The following is a 21,784-nucleotide window of genomic DNA, read 5'->3' as shown; positions in this document are numbered from 1 at the left end:
ATCATCATTAAAGGAGATATCCCATAGGCCCCATATGGTAGAAGAATGACCACAAAGTGAAGATTAGAGGCAACATGTATTATTATACTCATAAAAGAAGATTTTAGAAAACAATAGCACAATATACTTAGATTCACCTAATTAAGGCTTGGGAAAAGTTATAATCACCGTACTCATTCTTAGACTACCAAACTTGTTAAGAGAAACATAAGAACACATTGACATGTAAGCTTTTGTTTGGGGGGGGGTTTATATTAGGGCAAAGTTATAATCATGATTGGTTACTTGCGTATAATATAAAACTAATGGTGAGAACACATTAACATAAGAAAAAAAAACCTAGAGTAAAGTGACGTGGAACAGAAAATTATTATTGGAGAAAAATGATGAGTTGTATTAATTCTTTTAATTTGATTGGTTACTTATTTTAACTGAGGTGTCAGCTCTAGAATTCTCCAAAATGCTGAGGTGTCATCATCTGGTGAAAAACATACAAGTTTTATTGTATTGATTATGTATACAATGTATCATCATATTTGATTTATAAATAATTTAAAATTCTTCTTCAAATGTTATATCTATTCATATAAATGTAACTATTTTGAAAAATATTTTGTTAGAAGGCGAAAGTCTTTTAATGTTGGTAGAAATTGTAAGATAAAACTTTTGACCAACTTTAGTTTTACTTGTTTTAAAAATGTCAATCAAATTTGCTATTATTAAACTTTGCATAAGAAATCTCTATGTTTTAAAAATTAAAAATCTTCTATTAAAGTTTTCTACAGTAAATAATTATCAGGTAGATGAATTTGTAAAACATGTTTATGTATGGTATTATAAGATATTATATTTAAAGCTTAGATTCTCTTGAAACATGAATTGTTTATGAAGATGAATATGATAAGCTACAGTTCTATCTTCTATTAATTTTACTGTATTTGTTTAGATCCAACGAATATTTTGTTTATATTATACCACCTTATGAACCATTATACTTTGGTAGATACACTGTTGCAAATATTAAATTAATTGTGACAATAATTTTAATCTTCAACGTAATGAGTAGTGTAATTAATTTGACTTATATATGCGGTTATTAAAAGTAAATAAAATAAAAAATGACCAAAACAAAAGATAATGGATAGGTCAGAATTTCGAGATAAAGGAAATGTTTCTTTTTTCGTTCACCGGAGAGGAGAAAACTTTCATATTCAATAATTTCATTCGATTTACATCTCATGTTTCCTTCTATATCTATTGACATAGGCTGATTAAACCTGAGAATTGCCATAAACTTCTTGAGTTGCTGACTGAAACAAAGAGCAATAGGAATCAGTTGGGAAACGAAGATAACCTTTCATATCTTCCAATCGGAATGGAAATCTTTTTTGTCATAGAGGTAAGCTAAAATCTATGTTCATCCTCTTAAATTGTTCGACTTAAAAACAATAATTTCATCAATTGATTGGGGTTAATAGTTTTGACATTTTGATTACAATGTCGATCCCCTTTCTTTCGATTACTGAATGAGTGATTTATTGTCTGATCGTACATGGCGAATCAAAAATTAAGGCAGAGAGGTTGTTATTTCTATATTCATCGAAGACAACGGGAGATCTATGAGCAAAGATACACTGTACGACAAATTCTAGACTTGATTATGTCTCAGAACTGTAGTTTTAAATTGGAAATCACATAGGTACGTAAGATAATAGGAACCTGATGTAATAGATTTTAGATTATATCTATGAGAGTGTCTAGATCATTGTACTATGACATATTGGGCAATTTTGTTTTGCATACAACCATGGAATTATACAGTCATGGTGATAGATATGGTTGCAATTGAGGTTGTTGACATCATTGCGTCCTTTGAATGTTCGTAGACAGATAGTGCACTCTTCATTTTCTCCTTCTGTGGTTGGTAGTCTTTTGAAAGTCTCTAGATCGGCAATGAGAACGTCAATGTCTAATCTGGCATTGGCATGGAGAGTGAAATCTGTGATTGTGAAACTTAGAAGAATAGACGTACCAGTTGAAGGTTCTGTCATACGAACTGCATTGAAGAATTGGATGAACCTTGTTGTCATTCTTGTTGCATCGGTGTTTTCGATTTCATGATATGATAGAATATAGTGTAGGTTGCTGCTCAAGGTTTGCGAGGTAGGTCCTCCACCATTTTGGGTGTAAGGGATGCGTATGCTGATGTGGTTTTGATTGGTGTTTGGTCTTATGATAATTACGATGATTTCATTGGATCTTTCAATGTCAGTGCTAATAGTTTGAAATGAAAAAGTAGATATAATATTTGGGATATCTGCCATGGCTTTTTTTTTTGTAGGTGTTTGGTATTTTCTTTTGTAGCTCTGTGCATAAGAGTGACTGTTTATTTATATTTGAGCGGAGTCGTTTAGAGTTCCATGGTCGGGTTGGTTACTTTTTTTTTTGTTTCAAAATAATGGTTTGTTTTTGATTTAAACGGGCCATTTATTTAAAAGGCTGAAGGGTCATTGAATTTTAATTTATCCAACTAAATGCCTGCTGCATCCCCATACCTTCATATGCTTCCAATCTTTTGACTGATTTTTTTCTTTCTCTTTTCTAATTTTTATTTATTGCATTTTTTTTGTGACAACGACTGTTCCTTTTTGTTTTGACAGTTGATGGATCTATAGAACTCAGAAGGTAATTTTGATTTTATGTTTTATTATGTATTTTTTTATATGTAAATAAATCAGATCCTATCATTACTTAGGGTTTCTTGAAGAAACTAGTCTTAGGGTATCTGACAGTTTTCTATTGTTGTTTGGCTCTTTTAGGTCATCCAACAACTTTTGTGTCGGTGTTTGGATTTGTTTTGTTTAAATGGGGCTTTATCCTAAACTTTAGGGTGTGGGTTTTTTTTTTCTTTCTAAAAGATGGTTTGTAGATTATTTCTCTCATTGAGTAAAGAGTGGAAGCCCTTTTAAATTGTAAAAGCCCATAGGTTTTTTTTTTTTTTTTAAAGTTGTATGTTGGTTGATGTTTTTTAAAAATTTGTTTTCATTTGGTCGATCGGACCAGGACTGAGTTGAGGTGTTTGGTTTTTGTTTTGCTAATGGTTTTTTTTCCTTCATATTTCGCGTAAAGACAATTGAATGGAGATATAGCCGGGTTTCCTTTTTTTTTTTTAAAACATAATTTCTTTTTAAAAGTTTGTTTCCGTTATTATGACATTGTAAGTTTGGTTTTCTTCAATCTGGTTCCTATGGCTGTTGTTTTTTAAATAAAATTCTATGTGTATCGGTTGTGTAAATCGAAGTAAGCTTTCTTTCTACTATTCATTTTTTTTTTTGTGAATTATAATTGTAGGTTGCGTTGGGAGTTTGTGTTTTAAAATTTTCTTTCTTATGTGTTTTTATGGGATGTTTTGTTATCAGTAATTGATTGTTTTCTTGTTTTTGTGTTTGGGTTTTTCTTTGCGTTTTGTTTAGTGTTTTGTCGCTGTTGTTTATATATTTTGGGTTTTCTGAAATTGGAGTTGTGGGAGGCCAAATTCTGAATATTTTCTAATTTGTTAAAATTGGGTTTAAGTTTTTTTTTTTTAAATAAACTGTAGGAAACACCAAATCGAGAATAAAGAAGAAGCTGTAATGTTTGGTTTGCAGAAACTGGGCTAATGGACGTTTGCATAAGATCCTTGTGATGTAAGATCTGTTTCTCTCCTTCTCGGAGTTAATCTTACTTGGGGTCTTTTTCATCCATCCATTTTTTCCGACTCTGCTTTCTTCCTTTTGATTAAACATGCGTATGTTTGTGATTGTAGACTGTGGTCAGTAGGTTTTTTTGGTTTGCCTTAAAATCTATGAATGTTGGTTTCAATCATTGGATAAAAAAAGCTTGAGTATTTCTTACAGTTGGGGTTTTGGAAGGTGGGTCTACGGTCTGAACTTCAATGGAATTAGATCCTGCACCATTAGAGAAGAGTGTCAGTATATTATATTTGTTTGGTAGTAAGTGTAGGGGTTTACCATTGACTTTGGGTAGGTCATTGTAGATTTCCTTGTAGACAATATTTGTAACACCACCTTTTTTAAGTCTTCTCCTTGTAGAATAGTGAGGCCATTTGGTTATGTAACTCTAGAAAGAGCAACATAGAGTTGTCCATGGGTAAAAACTGGATTTGGCAGATAGAGGACAAAGTTCTTTAAGCTTTGGTCTTGACTTTTATTAATTGATATGACATAGAAAACTCTAACTGGAAATTGTCGTCTTTGAAGTGTGAAGGGATGATCTGATTCTGGGGGTGACAAGATAATCTTTGGTATGAATACCTTCTTTTCAACATGCGTTACTGTAATTATTTTAGCTTCTATCATTCTTTCTCCTAAATTAGTGACTATCATTCTTGTACCATTGCACATTCCTTCCTTTTGATTTATGTTCGTAGAAGCATTATTGGGACTCCTTTTTTGAGGCTTATCTTGTGCTTGGACAAACCAGGATATTCTAAAGAGTTTAAATACTTTACAGGGTATAGTGCTTCATAATCTGCTCCGATTGTATCTGCTTTTCCTATGCTATCTGAGCTTAAATATTCTTTCGCTTCTCCCTCAACCTGAGATAACATGTAGGCATTGATCTCATCGACATACTCATTCCTTGGAGTTAGGATTGCTCGTTCTGTCAAATATTCAAAGGTGGTGTCGGTGCTTTGTTGTAGCGGATATGATGCTTCAGTGATTTGTTGGAATTGATTTCCTTTTGGTTTTAGAAAAAAATAATGGTGCACTTGTACGAATTCACCATCTTCTATATCCTTCACATCATCTGTTTCACATGTTGGTGCGGTTCCATTTCCAATAGTTAGTAGCCAAGCTGTGAACCTTGGATCTGAATGGTGTAGTCTCATGTTTCTTTCCAACATAAATACTTTGCAGGAATTCCATAAATATAAGCGGCTTATAGATGCAAGTACCGTATCTGCTCTTGTTTCATGTGGTATCACCGGTAGTATCTGCCTAAAGTCTCCACCGAGTAGGACCTTTTTTCCGCCGAAAGGTTTTTTACTTGCTGAACAATCCTCTGTGGAGAGCAAGTCTCTCAATGTTCTGTCGAGCGCCTCAAATGTGTAGCGATGAGACATCGGTGCTTTGTCCCATATGATCAAGTCAGTTTTGATTAATAGCTCTGCAAGCATTTTACCTTTCTTAATATTACAGATGGAATCTTCAGTAATGATTAGAGGTATCTTGAAGCTTGAATGGGCTGTCCTTCCGCCAGGGAGAAGCAACACTACAATGCCAGATGAAGCAACTGATCTTAATTTGGAGATTATTGTCTTGTAGACAAATGTCTTCCCTATTCCTCCAGGGCCGTAGAGGAAGAATAACCCTCCATATTGTTGTAGACGGATTCCAAAACTGCCTGGTATACTTTTTCTTGTTCTGTATTAAGTTGGTTGAACAGTTTATGATGTTCTTCTTCCTCTTCTTTTACATTGTACTGCAATGTTTCCTAATTCTTTTAGGACTTTCAAATCAGGTTTTGGCATATCATTGAAGTCCATGAGTGAGCGTTCATGTTTGTGGAGGATGTGTATTATCTCGATCAAAGTATAATGTTGCAGCTCATCCTCTTTGAAATTCATACTGGGAAATCCAATAGCTCGTTGTTGCTTGTTAGGTATGTATTCTAACATTGATTTCCACTTGTTTTCACACAATCAAAGTGGGTTTGCTACTTCACAGTATATAAGCAATAGAACAAACAGTTGGCGTAATTGAAAAGGTGTTGCCCATTGATTTTCTTCATCCATAGCATGATGCCACTCGTTATCGTTGTCTAGCAAACCTCTTGCACAACATGCTGCCTTATAATCTTCTTTGATTACCCCTCCCCTACTGTTTTGAGGTCGTCGTAGTTTCTTGGCCCTCTAGCGATGTTGAGTAATATCCTAAGGTAGTATAACTCATCAGAAGTTGGGTGGATATTGACTATTCTGCCTATTGAGTAACCCCGTTGTCTCTTATACTAGAGTTTAGTATCATTTTCCCAGACAAAGTGAATTGGAATTTCCACATAGGTATACTGTCTTGCTTCTTCAGACTGGTCACACATTTCCATCCATGTTGTGAACATTGTCTTTTCGGTATTAGCTCTTGATAAGACATATTGAAAATTCGTTGTTTGTTTGTAAGCAACTAATTGTTGACCTTCAAGATGGATAATAGATTTCTGTACTGAAGGCTTTCTTTGGTGCATGTGAAATGAAAAATGCGCCACATAGCTTCACAAGCAGAGAGATATCGATAGTCTAAGTACTCTTGAATTTCATTTCTTTCCTTCACAACCCTTGTTGTATCTTGAGTGTTGCTTGTGTTAGTAGTACCTTTCTCTATCAAAATAGTAGCTTTATCCACTCCTTTTGTTACATATTTGAAAGGTACTTCACAACATTTGAAGTATATGGTACAACATTTGAAAGGTACTTCACAACATTTCGGTGTCTTATCCAACCATAGAAGTATATGGGCGTGTGGTAGGCCGCGTTTCTGGAACTCAATTGTGTGTAACACTGAATGAAATGTGTAAAGCATGTAAGTAATGAGTTTTTTTTTGGGTTTATACATAAATTAACATGGAGGACGTACAAGCAATAGATGGACTGAAGAATGTGCACATCTAACGAGAACGTGCCTTGGTCGAGGTCTTTAAGGAGTTCATCGAGTTTCATTTTGAAGATACGACATTCAATATAGGGTTTGTCGTTCGTTGATGTGCCTCCATAAGTTGCTAAATGATCCTTTATTTCTTGCTAGTTAGGGTTTGCGGTCATTGTGATGAATAAAGTTGGATTACCATATGCTCGACATATTGCCATAACGTCATGATATTTCTCTATCATATATCGAGGTCCTCCTGTAAAACTGGAGGGCATAATTATTCGTTTCCCTAGTTTTATCGCTTTGGTGTCACCTTTACTCACTGCATCAAATACGTTGTTGTATAGGTCAGCTCTTAACTGTTCTTGGTTGTCTTTTGCCCAGCGAAGTCTTTTTTGCTTGATGACTGTGTATACATCAACAACATACTGATGAAATAAGCGTCCTGCCTTTATGATTGTCATTCCTTCTGCCAGTCAAGTTTGGATTTGGTAAGCATAGAACTCTCGTATACTTATGTAAGTCCTTCTTCTGTTGCCAGTTTGTGTGACTGCATGGGAAATTTCCGTGTGAAACCCATATTCGCCAAATGGGAACAACAATGGATATTGCAAGCTCATGAACAAAGGATGCTCGTCTCTAATTTCTTGCAAGTGGTCTGACTGCAATTCCAGGATTACATCTCTGTAACCACTAGTATCTGTTATATCTCCCACAATTAGACCGGTAACTTCTTTCACTTGGGATAAATCATACTGCTTACCCTTACTTCTTTGACCAACCAATCGCATTCTTAAGTCTTGGACTTCATTTTCTTTGTATCGATCTCTTGCTTTCCGGAAGAACATACACAAACAATTGTGTTCGTCTAACATCTTAAGCAAGCCGACAACTATATCCTCTTGAAGTTTGTTTCCTGTGTTTCTTTGTGACATTGTCTTCAATTGATCGGAGACCTCATTTTCAGTATCAAAGATATACATTTTGCATAAACTTTGGTTAGTCGCCTGGCAATGGGATTAAGGAACCAATGTGATGGTAATTTTGGCCATGTATCCTGAAACATGGTGGGCCTTTTCCTGATGTGACAGTATGATCTATATTGGCTCCCATTGATGTGAATGCTAGGATAGAATTGTAGATTCATATGTTCATACAAAATGATAAGCTATGTTCTAGGAGGTGGTCGAGGTAAGGAGGAGTTTTTCTGATTGGTGGTAGTTTAACGCGTCCTTGCCCGCAACATATTGTGAAAACTGGTTCTCCAGTTATGATATCATCACATGTTTTCTCTGAATACCATACTAATGCATTACAATGGTTGCATTGTAAGATTGGGTTGCCTTTTGCCATAGATGTTGTTGTACGAATAGTGTTAAATTATAGTCAATTTTCGTTCTATTGGGTTAAAGAAGGATGATTATGGAGGAAAAAAAAAGGACTGTAAGATGGAGATTGACCTCTAAGTTCTTTTCTCGCTTGCCTGGATAATCTTTGTGGCGTTTTAGACGATTCACCTGTACATTGATTGTGTTATGGATTAGAAATGACAAAGATATTAGATGTTATTTTGTAGAAGCTTTGAAAAGGAAGTTTTTTTTTTGTGCTCAGCAACTGACCTTGTTCTTTGCGGGCAAGTCTTTTCGATAAGATAAGGGCACGTCTCATTGTTCTTGTATTTTTCCTCCTCACTGTTTTTAAGTGTTTATCTACTGTGTGTTAGTATTTGTAGGATATTTTTTTGTAAATAACATAGGCGTCGAATAACATTAGTGATGTTGATCTTACCGTTGAAATGATCCGACCCGTTTTAAAAAAAATAAATAATAATAATGAATAAACTACAACTAGTGGTCTCATACCCACTAGCCACCTAACCACAACCACACAACAGCGGAAATAAACACATACCAATAACCAATAAATATCCAATAATAAATTACCAGTATTTTAAACAAAACCAATATCCAGTATTCAAGCAACAGGAAACATAGAAACAACAACCTAGAAATGTTCTAATGGCCTAACTCTAGCAACCTAGCAATGCCAGACAACAACTAATCGAATCCCTAGAACATCCTCCTCTTCATCGCCTTGATTCCACGATCACACTTTGTCTTTACCTGCACCACAAACACAAATTGAGATGCATGAGTATTTGGTAAACACTCAATGAGGCAATCCTCCCATCTACTAGGCTATACACACAAGCAACTGAGATACCAATGATCCAAACAATCAACAAACAAAGCATACAAACCAGGAAAACAAACATCGTCTCGCTGGCAGGGAGGTGTCGACCGACACTGGCTCTTGGTGTCGTCCGACACTACCCCATAGTGTCGATCGATGCTGCTTCACTGGTTTCGACCGACACCCTCCTGGTGTTGATCGACACTAACTCTGCAATCGCGAACCGCTCAAAGCCGAGAGTCGCTTCTCGCTTCCAATCATCACCAAATCGTCCAATACTCAAACCCAAAGCCATATACATCCGTACGAACCTGTAGCAACCATTCCTAGCAAGAAAAACACACAAAACAACAACAAACAAGCAAGAACAAAGGAATCTCAGGCTTAGATCACCCATGGTCATGCACCACCTCTTTGCAGGAAGATTCAGACCAAAAGCAACGAATCCAACCCTCCTAGCAAGCTTTTAGGACCTTCCTAGCTTCATATCTCCCAAGAAAAGCCAAGAAATCTCACCAATCTTCCCAAAAACTCAAGAACAAAGCTTTCTCTCTTTTTCTCTCTGTTTTAACGGCGTAACACAACAAAAACACGACCTAGGTCGTTCTCTCACTTAAGTATCCCGGTCCAATGGTTTTCCCGAAACCAAACCGACCAAAATCGATAATTAAATCAATCTGGTCAAATCAGAAAGTATTGGTGTCGATCGACACCCATCCCAAAAACCCAATAATTGGTTCGTGGATGTTACAATTGTCCCCCACCAACATAGATTCGTCCTTGAATCTCGAACAACCATCGGCCAAGGCTCCCGTGCAACCATCTCCACGGCCTGTACTCCTCCGACCGATCTACGGAAGGTCACCTCTATGCGATAGACTCACGTTCCAGGCATTATTTGCTATCGACTTTTGGACTTTCCTTTACTCATAGGCCTTAACCTTGAGTTTTTATTGGCTCCTCATCAGGCTGAAGCCTGCATGCCATAATGGTGGCTCCTCATCGGGCCTAAGCCCACATGCCATAATATATAAGGAAGTCCAATATTCGTCTCTTGGGTTGCCATCTTACAACGCGCCCCAGGATCATTATCCGAAGTCGATATACCAACCATACCTCCAAGCCACAAAGTCTTAGAATATGGCAGTACTAGGAGAACAAAAGTCCCCCAAGAGTCGCGAGCAAACAATTCTGAACACGTCTGAGTTCTATCCCTATCCAGGTTTCCTTCCCGTGGCTGGCGTAAGACAACACAATGTCCTACCAACCACATATCCCCTTACTGGAATACCTCATGACCACACAAGGATCATATACATGCCACAAGGGCCGCCACAAAAGCCAAACAAATGTCCTAAACAGAACCACCACCAAGGCCAAACAAATGCCCTCAACAGGACCGTCACAAAGACCTCTTGTCCCGATGGACCGTCACGAAGACTACTCATCCCGAAGGACCGTCCCGAAGACCAATTGTCTCGAAGGACCGTCACGAAGACCATACATCCAGAAGTACTGTCTAAACAGGCACATTGGCTAAACAACCCACCACAAAGGCCACACAATTGGCTAAACAGCCCGCCACAAAGGCCACACAATGTCCCACAGGACCGCCACACACGGGCACAATGACTCAAAAGTCTGCCACTAAGGCCACACAAGCCCCTCCAAGGCTCACAACCACTAAAAATGGACAAAATTTAACTCACATAAAAATTTGCATTTTTAGAACTGTCCACTTTTGGAAACTTTCCACTTTTAGAAACTTCTATTTCAGGAAACTTTCCTTCAAAACCCCGCCTCACGGAAATTTCGTACCCCGAACACCACCTCATCTTGTTACTTAGTCGCACAACCAACCACCCCTTCGCGACCAAGTAAAACAAGAGAGATGAGCTGGAATACTCCATTCCCGCTCCAGCCACAGACTACGACTAGGACCAAGCTAGGGAAGTTCAATCCCCGAAGATGCTCCTCTCCCCCACCTGAGTCCAGCATAACGGTGTACGACACAGCCTCCCATACAACGCCTCATAAAGAGTCATCCCAATACTCGCCTGGTAACTATTGTTGTAAGCAAACTCTACCAAGCATAGGTGATATGCCCAATGGCCACCCCAATCCAACATACACATCCTCAACAAATTGTCTAACGTCTGGATTGTCCTCTCTGACTGCCCATCTGTCTGGGGATGATAAGATGTACTCATATGCACCTTAGTGCCCATCTCTGCCTGAAATGCCCTCCAGAACACCGAAGTGAACTTAGAATCCCTATTAGACACAATACTCGCTGGCACCCCATGCAACCTGACTATCTCCCTCACATATTTCTTAGCCAAGACCGTTGTTCCATCAATCTTCTTAATGTCCAAAAAATGTGTCGACTTAGTCAACCGGTCCACAATGACCCAAATAGCCTCAAAGGTCTAAGACACTGGCAATCCTACCACAAAATCCATAGTAATCATATTCCACTTCCACTTAGGAATGGGTAGAGTCTTCAGTAACCCGCCTGGAACCTGATGCTCAGCCTTCACCAGCTGACACACATTGCACCTCGCGACCCAACTAGTTACATCCTTCTTCATCTCGACCTACTGATAGTACCTTTTAAGATCACGGTACATCTTACTTGCTCCTGGATGAATAGAGAACTTGGTCGCATGAGACTCCCTCAAGATATCCTGTCTCAGCTCCCCATCCTTGCGCACACAAATCCGCCCATGCACCAAAATAGTACCATTAGCCGAAACCTGATACTTAGAACCAACATCCTTTGAGGCATTCACCAGCCCCAAATCCTTTTCCTGAGCCAACCGCACTCTGCTCAAAAGAGCTGCTCTATCAACAGCCTCCAAGCCCAACAGCTCCTGCGATACCGCACACAAACTCAACGGACTGATCTCTCCTACCAGAGACTCCATAACCTGCTCCTGAGCCGAAGCTGCCCTCGTCCGACTCAGAGCGTCTGCAACCAAGTTAACCTTACCAGGGTGATAGGCTATCTCCAAATCATAATCCGCAACTAGCTCCATCCACCGCCTCTGCCTTAAGTTCAGCTTGGGCTGAGTGAATATGTACTTCAGGCTCTTATGATCTGTAAACACTTGTACCTTTGCACCATAAAGATAAGATCTCCAAATCTACAAGACAAAAACTACGGCAGCCATCTCCAAATCATGAGTAGGATAGTTGTCCTCATGCTTCCGCAACTGCCGCGAAGCGTAGGCAATCACCTTCCCATGCTGGATCAACACACACCCCAAACCAACTCTGGACGCATCTGTCTAAACCACATAGGGTTCTCCCTGCTCAGGCAAAGCCAATACTGGCGTAGTAGTCAACATCTCCTTAATGCTTGCAAAGCCCTCCTTGCACTCCTGTGACCAAACAAAAGGAACATCCTTCTCTGTCAATTTAGTCATCGGATGTACTCTGCTCGCAAACCCCTACACAAACCTCCTGTAGTAACCTGCCAAACCAAGGAAACTCTTGATCTCTGTGGCATTATGCGGTCTAGGCCAATCCCTGATAGCCTGAATCTTCTCCGGATCTACAGAAACCCCCTCTACAGAAACAATATGACCCAGAAAACCCATCTCACGCTGCCAAAAACTGCACTTGCTCAACTTAGCAAACAACTTATCCTCTCACAGCTTCTCCAGAACTTCCCTCAAATGCACTGCATGTTCCTCAGGAGTCTTAGAATAAACCAAGATATCGTCGATGAAAATGATGATAGACACGTCCAGAAACTCCTGAAACACGTTGTTCATCAATCTCACAAACGCCGCTGGCGCGTTAGTCAACCCAAAAGGCATCACCACAAACTCAAAGTACCCATACCTCCTCCTGAAATCAGTCTTCCTCACATCTGCCTCATCTATCGGGATCTGATGATAACCCGACGCCAGATCTATCTTAGAGAACCAAGTAGCACCTCTCAACTGATCCAACAACTCATCGATCCTGGGAAGAGGGTATTTGTTCTTCACAGTGACCCGGTTCAAACCCATGTAGTCTATTCACAAGCGGAAACTCCCATCCTTCTTCTTAACGAATAACACCAGTGCTCCCCACGGTGAAACACTAGGACGGATGAATCCCTTGCTCAACAGATCCTCCAACTCCTTCTTCAGCTCTGCCATCTCTGTTGGAGCCATCCTGTAAGGAGTCTTGGATAACGATGTCGTCCGGGGTTCCAGTTCAATCTTGAAAGGATCAGACCGAGAAGGTGGTAACCCCTGCAACGAATGGAACACGTCCTCAAACTGCTCAGCAACTTGAATACCGCTAACCGTAGACTGCCCTTTTGACTCTGGAATAAATATGGTAACCAAATAATCCTCACGGCCCTTCTCGATCATCTTCCCAGCCTGCATGGCCGAGATCATGAGACTCCCCGAAGTCGGTGTAATACCCTGAAAAACCAACTTCCCTCCTGGACACTTAAACTCCACTCTACCCCGATGGCAATCCAAATGTACCATATGCCGATGCAACCAATCCATCCCGAGAATAACATCATATAACTCCACTGGACTGATAAGCAAATCCGCTGGCCACGACTCTCCTGCGATCTGAATATCAACTCCCCTAGCTCGTCCAATGAGTCTCAGAAACTTGACTCCTGCAATTCTGACAACTCTTGTACGCTCTTTGGGATCTCCTCTGATATCAGCCCTCTCTGCACACTCCAGAGTGATGAAGCTATGAGTAGTTCCAGAATCAAACATAACATGGGACTTAACTCCTCCCACCAACAAGGTCCCTACACAAACCCATGTGTTGAGAACCTAACACTTTATCACATGCAAAACATAAAATCTGAACCTACTGAAATTCACAAAGTTTAAGTACCAGAAACTAAACATGTCATCACCCCAGCACTGGTTCCACCAGTCTCGACCGTCTTGTACACTCGTGGCGCCTGCTCAATCCGTGCTACCTGCTGCACTCCAGGCTGCACCACATGTTGCACCGCTGCCACTGCCATCTGCTGCAAATTAGGACACTTGGGCTTGATGTGCCCAGGCTCCCTCCAAGCAAACACGAACCGCTGCTGTCGGAGCATTCCTCTGGGGACAACTAGGCTTCCTTGTGATCCATGCTCCCACAACCGAAGCACCCTGCACCACTCGGCCTCTGCGTAACCTCCCACTTTCTCTTGGTTCCCAGCGCAGGCTTGCCGCCCTTGCCAGAACCTCCCTGATGATGAGCCTTCCTAGGCTGCACCGCTGGACTAACCGCCACTATCTGTGCCCGGATGTCCTCCTCAATCTCTGCGGCAGTCTCTACCAGCTCTGCACGCATAGCATAACTCCGTCCTCTGTAATGGACCCTCAAGTCATCACGTAGAGCCCTCATAAACCTCCTGATCTGGGCCTCCTCAGACTCCATAGCCCGACTCGCATTAGACAGAAGTCGACTGAACTCCAAGTCCAGCTCCCGCACTGACCGTGTCCCCTGAGATAACTGAAGGAACTGCACCTCCAACCGCTCCAATGCCTCCCTCGGAAAATAATTGCGGTTGAACTCCTCCACGAAGTCAGCACAAGTCATCTCCCTCTGCACTCTCCAAGCAGCTACTGATCTTCACCACACCTGAGCATCACCAATCAAACTGTGCACCCCTATGTCCAACCGAAACTACATCTCAGAGTCTGGAAGTTACGTTCCACACTTGTCCTCCACGCATCTGCAGCAGTAGGGTCTATACCACCCAAAAACCGTGCAGTATCAATGCTACGCATCTCTCTCAGCATAGCCACATAACGACCATGTGCTCCCACATCCGCAGCCACTGGGTTCCGCTCCTCTGCCACAACTGGTGGCACTACCTAAGCTTGAGCCGGTACCACCACTCCAAATACTGTGCTAACAAGCCCGCAAGATCAACTTCTCCAGGGACTCCACCTGCTGGGACTCCCACACCTGGAACCCTAGCACCACCGACCTCTCGAGGACCAACACTGCCCCCACCGACCACACTCATGGATCCCTCCTGAAGGCCTTACGACTCGCCAACACCCTCAGCTGTCACACTCTGGTCCACAGTATCACTAACTATTGGGGCTCTGCCCCTACCACGACCTCGTCAGCGTCCACGTCCACGTCCCTGTCCACGACCATGACCAGCAACAGCATCCTCTATAACCATCTGCACTACCATGAACAGACGGCTAAGCAAGCAATTTTAACCAGAACACATAAACATAAACTCACTGTGGAATCACACAGTAGGCTCGAAGAGGATGTTCTAGGACTCCATGCCACACATAATTGACTAACTCACACATTCAATCAAAGCATGCAAATCCCAAACATATACCGAACAAAGCCTAGTGAACCCATACCTAGAACCGTAAGGACTCTGATACCAAACTGAAACGACCCAACCCGTTTAAAAAATAATAATAATAATAAATAATAATAAATAAACTACAACTAGTGGTCCCATACCCACTAGCAACCTAACCACAACCACACAACAGCGAAAATAAACACATACCAATAACCAATAAATATCCAATAATAAATAACCAATATTTTCAACAAAACCAATATCCAGTATTGAAGCAACAGGAAACATAGAACCAGCAACCTAGCAATATTCTAATGACCCAACTCTAGCAACCTAGCAATGCCAGACAACAATCAATCGAGTCCCTAGAACATCCTCCTCTTCATCGCCTTGATTCCACGATCACACTTTGCCTTTACCTGCACCACAAACACAAATTGAGATGCATTAGTATTTGATAAACACTCAGTGAGGCAATCCTCCCATCTACTGGGCTATACACACAAGCAACTGAGATACCAATGATCCAAACAATGAACAAACAAAGCATACAAACCAGGAAAACAAACATCGTCTCACTGGAAGGGAGGTGTCGACCGACACCAGCCAAGTGTCGACCGACACTGGCTCTTGGTGTCGACCGACACTACCCCACAGTGTCGATCGATGCTGCTTCATTGGTGTCGACCAACACCCTCCTGGTGTCGACCAACACCCTCCTGGTGTCGATCGACACTGACTCTGCAATCGCGAACCGCTCGAAGCCGAGAGTCGCATCTCGCTTTCAATCATCACCAAATCATCCAATACTCAAACCCAGCCATATACATTCGTAGGAACCTGTAGCAACCATTCCCAGACACAAAACAACAACAAACAAGCAAGAACAAAGGAATCCCAGGCTTAGATCACCCATGGTCATGCACTCACCTCTTTGCAGGAAGATTCAGAACAAAAGCAACGAATCCAACCCTCCTAGCAAGCTTTTAGCACCTTCCTAGCTTCATATCTCCCAAGAAAAGCCAAGAAATCTCACCAATCTTCCCAAAAACTCAAGAACAAAGCTTTCTCTCTTTTTCTCTCTGTTTTAACGGCGTAACACAACAAAAACACGACCTAGGTCGTTCTCTCACTTAAGTATCCCGGTCCAATAGTTTTTCCTAAACCAAACCGACCAAAATCGACCATTAAATCAATCTGGTCAAACCAGAAACTATTGGTGTCGACTGACACCACCATGGCGTCGATCGACACCCATCCCAAAAACCCAATAATTGGTTTATTACAACCGTATTCAGAACACCTATCGCATCCACCTGAATTTAGCAAATGCTTTGGTTATTAGGTAATAAAGTGTTGCATGGGTCTATTTTTTTTAATGTGAAGTACTATCAGAAGAAGCTTATAATCATGGTAGGTGGTGGGGGGTTGCTTTGTTGTTTCGTTAATGTAATGTCCCCGGACTGAATGAAGGAATGATATAAGTTTTAGTACATCAGCTTGAATGTTTCTATTGAATTAGATATACCTTTTTTATTTGTGGAATTAGATGTTTCATGGTGACTTGTGTTTCGGCTAATTCTTTGCCGCTTTATAGGTCATTGCTTTGTAGAGACAGAGCCTTTGTTGTGTCGTAGCCATTTCTTAGACACTATGATTGTTTTTCGTATTGATCAGGCTTCCTTGTGATGCACTGTATTAAAAAGGCAATGTTCTAATTAGTACATGTGTTAAAGGGAGTACTTATTTCATGGTGGAGGGATGGACCGTGTATGTTGCACTTTTGACAGCCACCTATTAAGATAATAGCAAAGTTTATGTTAGTCGCCAATTTCATGAAGCGACAATTCATGAGCACTTTTTTTTGTGGGGGTGAGATTGACGAAACTTACAATTGTAATAGTTGATAATGGGAATTTGTAGATCTCCACTCATTTGACCTGTGGGTTCTGAAGGTTATTTGGTTGTTGTAAGGGAGGCTAATGCTTGTATAGTTATATTTTAAGTATTTTGTAGATCGTAGGTGAGAAGTAATTTTAGTGACCTTTACCTTGGTCGAAAGATCCTTTTCTTTTTCTTTTACTTGTTTGTATCCTGCGGCGGTGCTTTTTGCTTTTGTTTTAATTTACCATCGTTTATCCAACCTAAAACATGTGAAAGAAGTTTGAGTAAGTAGGTTTGGTTAGGTATTTAGGTGTTTGCTAAGTGTAGAGTATATGAAGGTTACACATAAAGCTTTGAAGGTAGTAGGAGATTGAGAGTGAGGCATGAAAGTTTGTTTTTGTTGTTTTTGGGGAAATCGAGGAAGCTTTAGGTAGTTGTGAAACTGTTTGTAAGAACATGTGGAGTTATGTTTTTAAATTAGTGGGAAAGTTAAAGAGTGGATTCTTAATTGGATTATGAAGTGACGATACATGTTTTCATGTTTTACTGTATTAAAAAATTGTAGGTTTTTCTTTAATGTATGATTTGTGTTATTTGTATATCAATAAGTTTGGTTTTTCTACTAAACTCTTTTCATGCGGTTTAGGTTCCATATATTTGATGAATGGATAATTTTGAAGTGCTGCTCTTGATTACTTGATGCAGTCTTTACAATAACATCCATTCTCCAACCAAGTGGGTTCCTGTGGCAGATCTTTACTGCTTCAAACATAGGATTGAACGAAAATAGGAAGATCGTATCTGTGCTAATGGAGGGAAGTGGACTATGATGTTTCCTAAAGCTACATTAGAATCCACTTGGCTTAACACAGTATTTGTAACTTTTATAAGTTCATTGTAGTTTTTCCCTTGACCATGGTGCTTGTTTGATGCATCTTGTGATGTTTTTTTGTCTCCCTGTTTTGGTTACTTGCGTTGGTTGGTGAGCAATTTTATCAAGGATATGAGATTTATGGGTAGCCCAATTAGTGTGAATAATGTTGATAACTTAGTGCTGCTTTTTTGTTTTAATGAGAATACAGTTGTATTTGCTTATGATTCTAATCCAAATATTACACAATTTTATAGTAAGGCAAGGATATCATAAGATTGTCTTACTATGTTGGTTTTCAAATTCTAGTTTACCAATTCTGGGTTACAAATTCTTATACAATTGCATTGTGTTTGTTGGTTACGTTGGTTGGTGATGCTGCTTGTTTAATATATCGAAGTTTTTGAACTTTTGATTCACAATTTAGATAGAACAACACTTGTGATAAGACTTTCATCTATATACTAATTATGATCAATTCAACTTTCATTGATAAACAACGTACGGACCATAACTGCTACGATAGTGGGAAAGCAACATAGTTTATTAAATTTGGGCCTTTGAATGTTTGGCAAGGTGACATTCAGTGACCACAGAGAGTTCATACAAAGACAGTGGAAAAGCATAAGTGTTGACACACAAATGGAAATTTCAAAAACAAAGTATTGCACTACTTATTATCTAGGCGAGGACGTTTCTCCTGAGTTGATCCATTCTTATCGGTAGAATCATTGACATGTGACTTTCCTCGAGATTTGGCTATTGTGGCAGTACTCTGAGTTTTAGAATTCGACTTGTCAGAATTTGCTTCTACATATTCGGTTGGAAGGTGTGTGGTGGTTTCCAAAATGTGGGAGATTGAGACAGTTTGGCGAGAAGTTTTGAAGTTGTATTTTGATAGTTTGATTTAGAATTTGCAAGTATTGCCAACGATATGTTTTAAACATTCTGGGGTCTGCAAATTTATTTTTGTATAGGAAGCATTGCTAGAAGCCTGAAAAAGGGTGTAGAAGTTAGATTAGTAAGTTTAAAAGGAAAGAGTATAGTAAACCTACTATACCTTCATTTCTTTGTTTAAAACATCAGCAGCTCTACGTCCAACAATTTTGGTGGCCTCAGTATCGAGGACAACAAAAATTGCAATATCTTCGTTCTTATCACATACTCTTATCTCAAAACGATAAATGTGTAGTCATGGATATCTTCAAAATCTGTTTTTTAAAAAGGAAACATTGTGTACAACATATGTTTGAGTTAGAATTTTGGAAACTTGATGACGCCGATGTTGTTGGATTCCTTGCAATAGTTGCAGTACATTGATGTATAAGCCTTCTCAAGTTTGTTGTTGCATTTGCTGCATGAGATGTAGTACCATCCATATTCTGGTTGTATGTCAAGAATGGTACCAAAACAGTGGAAGCTAGCTTCTTGTTTTGTTTTTAAAGTTGTTTAGTTTGGTGACGTTGTTTCAAATGTTTAAAGAATGATTGTAAATTAAATGGAGGAGTCCTGCATCACCTGGATTGTAACTGTCTCTAGTTTGGTAACGACAGAGGAGGAGCTTGCAATTTTTGGAGTGTTGTGACCATTATCACCTAACCTGTTAACAAAAAGTAAGTGATGTTCATATATTTTACCCTGTTTTCCCTTAATATATTCACATCTTTTGCATCTTTTGCTATCCATTGTGACCATTATTGCATAGCTTTAGGACTGTTCTTGCATTAGAGTTTAGTTGCATTGCATTTGCATCTTTTCATGCATAAACAGGTGATTTTGGAGCTTAAGGAGCATGGAAGCAATGCTGAGGAGAAGTGAAGCAATCATGAGGAGAAAGCAAGAGAGCTAAGGCTGAAGAACCAAGGTCCGGAGTCCAACTCGACTGCCCACTCGACCAGACACTCGACCGTGTGCTGAGAGGGACTCGACCGAGTGGGAGGAGCACAAGAGGAGCCAACTCGACCGGTCACTCGACCGAGCACCAGGTCGAGTTGGTCGAGCCGCCTGGCTATTTTGTCTTTTAGCGTTTTTAGGGCTTCCACTACTTTTTCTATATAAGGGCTTGTACCTGCAGCCACCAAAGAAGCCAGCTTTTTAGAGAGTCAAAAACCTAGTTTTTACCTTTTTTAGAATTATTCCTTTTGCACTTTTATTTTCTTAGATCTTGTACTTCTTTTAAAAGGAGAAAAAGACTAAATTCTTCAATATTGTTGGTTTCATAACTTTCTTAATATTGAGAATTTGAGTTTGGTTCTTTCTTCAATATTGTAGATCTTTGATTTATCTTTCTAATGATGCAAGTTTCAGTATTTTCTGGGTTTATGATTTTGATGTTCATCATGTATGCTTGTGAGTAGTTGCTTAGGATCTTGAGGATGGGTTAGGCTGGGTTGTGTTTGAGGTTTGTTTGATTTGGTCAAGCTTGATTGTTGTAGATCTCTTCTAGGCTAGATGTTCTTAATGCTGATCCTATATCTGAGAGGGTAGGATCTGATTTCAAGCCTCTTAGCATCACACCAATGTCTAAGGAGCATAGATAAGGCTAGATCTAGAGACTATCATTAGGCTTGCTAAGAGATTAGAAGTCTTGTTTGATTTTTGACATATTGCTTAATGCCTGCTTGTGTAGATTCTTTACTTTGTGAGAACAAGTCTAGAGATGCATGAGTTTGATTGTTTCTTGCCATGAGAGTGGATTAAACATGTCTTAGAAATATATGTCTAGAGATTAGCTCAAGTTGTTTGAGATTTGTTGACCAAGTTAGATGACCTCAATCATAGTCCAGCCCATGAATCCCTCCTCAAGACCTTCCTTTTTTATTGATTTCTTAGCTTAAATCTTGTTGTTTGATTCGTTTTGGTATTGCTCTGTTTTTCTTGTGTTGCTCTGTTTTGCGTATTTGTCCAGCTCGACCCTGCACTCGATCAGCACTCGATCGAGTGCTTGCTCGAGTTCCAACCCAGAACTTGTGTTTATGATTTGTGTTTGTCCTGTTTCACCCTAGTTGCATTTCTGTTGCATTCATTTAGTATCCTGTTCATTACTTACCTTGCATTAGTTCAATACTTGCATTTCCATAGTTTCTATTTCTGTTTGTCATAATCACTCTGTTCCATTTGCATTTAGCTCCTAGTTCTTGTAGTTTTACTTTCTGCACTTTCCATTTCATCATAGGATTGTTAGTGACAAACAACCTTTACATCTGGCTTGACTTAGACTCATATGCACATCTTGATTGATCACAAACACTCAGATTGGATTGACACCTCTTATACTACAACTGCATAAGGGTAATTGAAACACCTTGCCATCCTATCATTCATAAGTCATCATTCCATACATCATTCACCACCACAAAAAAAAATATCTGTTTCAATTTGGCGCCGTTGCCCATTTAAGTGTTTATTTGTGACAATTAGGGTCATTATTAGTCTAAGATTAAGTTCTATTGCTACCTTGATCACTACTAATCTCGATTCTTCTTCTGCTTGTCTGTATTGAGTTTCAGGTACCAACTCGACCATCAACTCGAGCTAGCACTCGACCGAGTGCTGATCAAGTACATGATCGAGTCACAACCCGAATACATTTGTCTTCTCATCTCAGTCAGCCCGACCTTCAACTCGAGCATGTGCTCGACCGAGTACCTGTTCGAGTCAGTAATGATGTACCACAACAGTATGTTCAATTACATACCCATGCAACATCAACCAGTATACCAGGCTGAATTGTATCCCTCTCCATGGTTCCAGACCTCACAAGCTCAAGAACCTGACTTAAGAGCTATGATGCAACAAATGTTGCTTGGGCAAGCCACTAAGCAGATTGAGGAAGCAAGGCAGTTTGCTGAGCTGCACCAAACGTTGAATTCTTATTCTACTGGA

General features: G+C 39.9%; 1 pseudogene; it reads right to left on the bottom strand.

Annotated features, from left to right (window-relative positions):
* Nucleotides 12,455–13,914, bottom strand: LOC109125936 (annotated as a pseudogene).

The sequence above is a fragment of the Camelina sativa genome, chromosome 8 (genome assembly GCF_000633955.1).
Source record: "Camelina sativa cultivar DH55 chromosome 8, Cs, whole genome shotgun sequence".
Classification (NCBI taxonomy): domain Eukaryota; kingdom Viridiplantae; phylum Streptophyta; class Magnoliopsida; order Brassicales; family Brassicaceae; genus Camelina; species Camelina sativa.
This window is presented reverse-complemented; position numbering and strand designations above follow the sequence as displayed.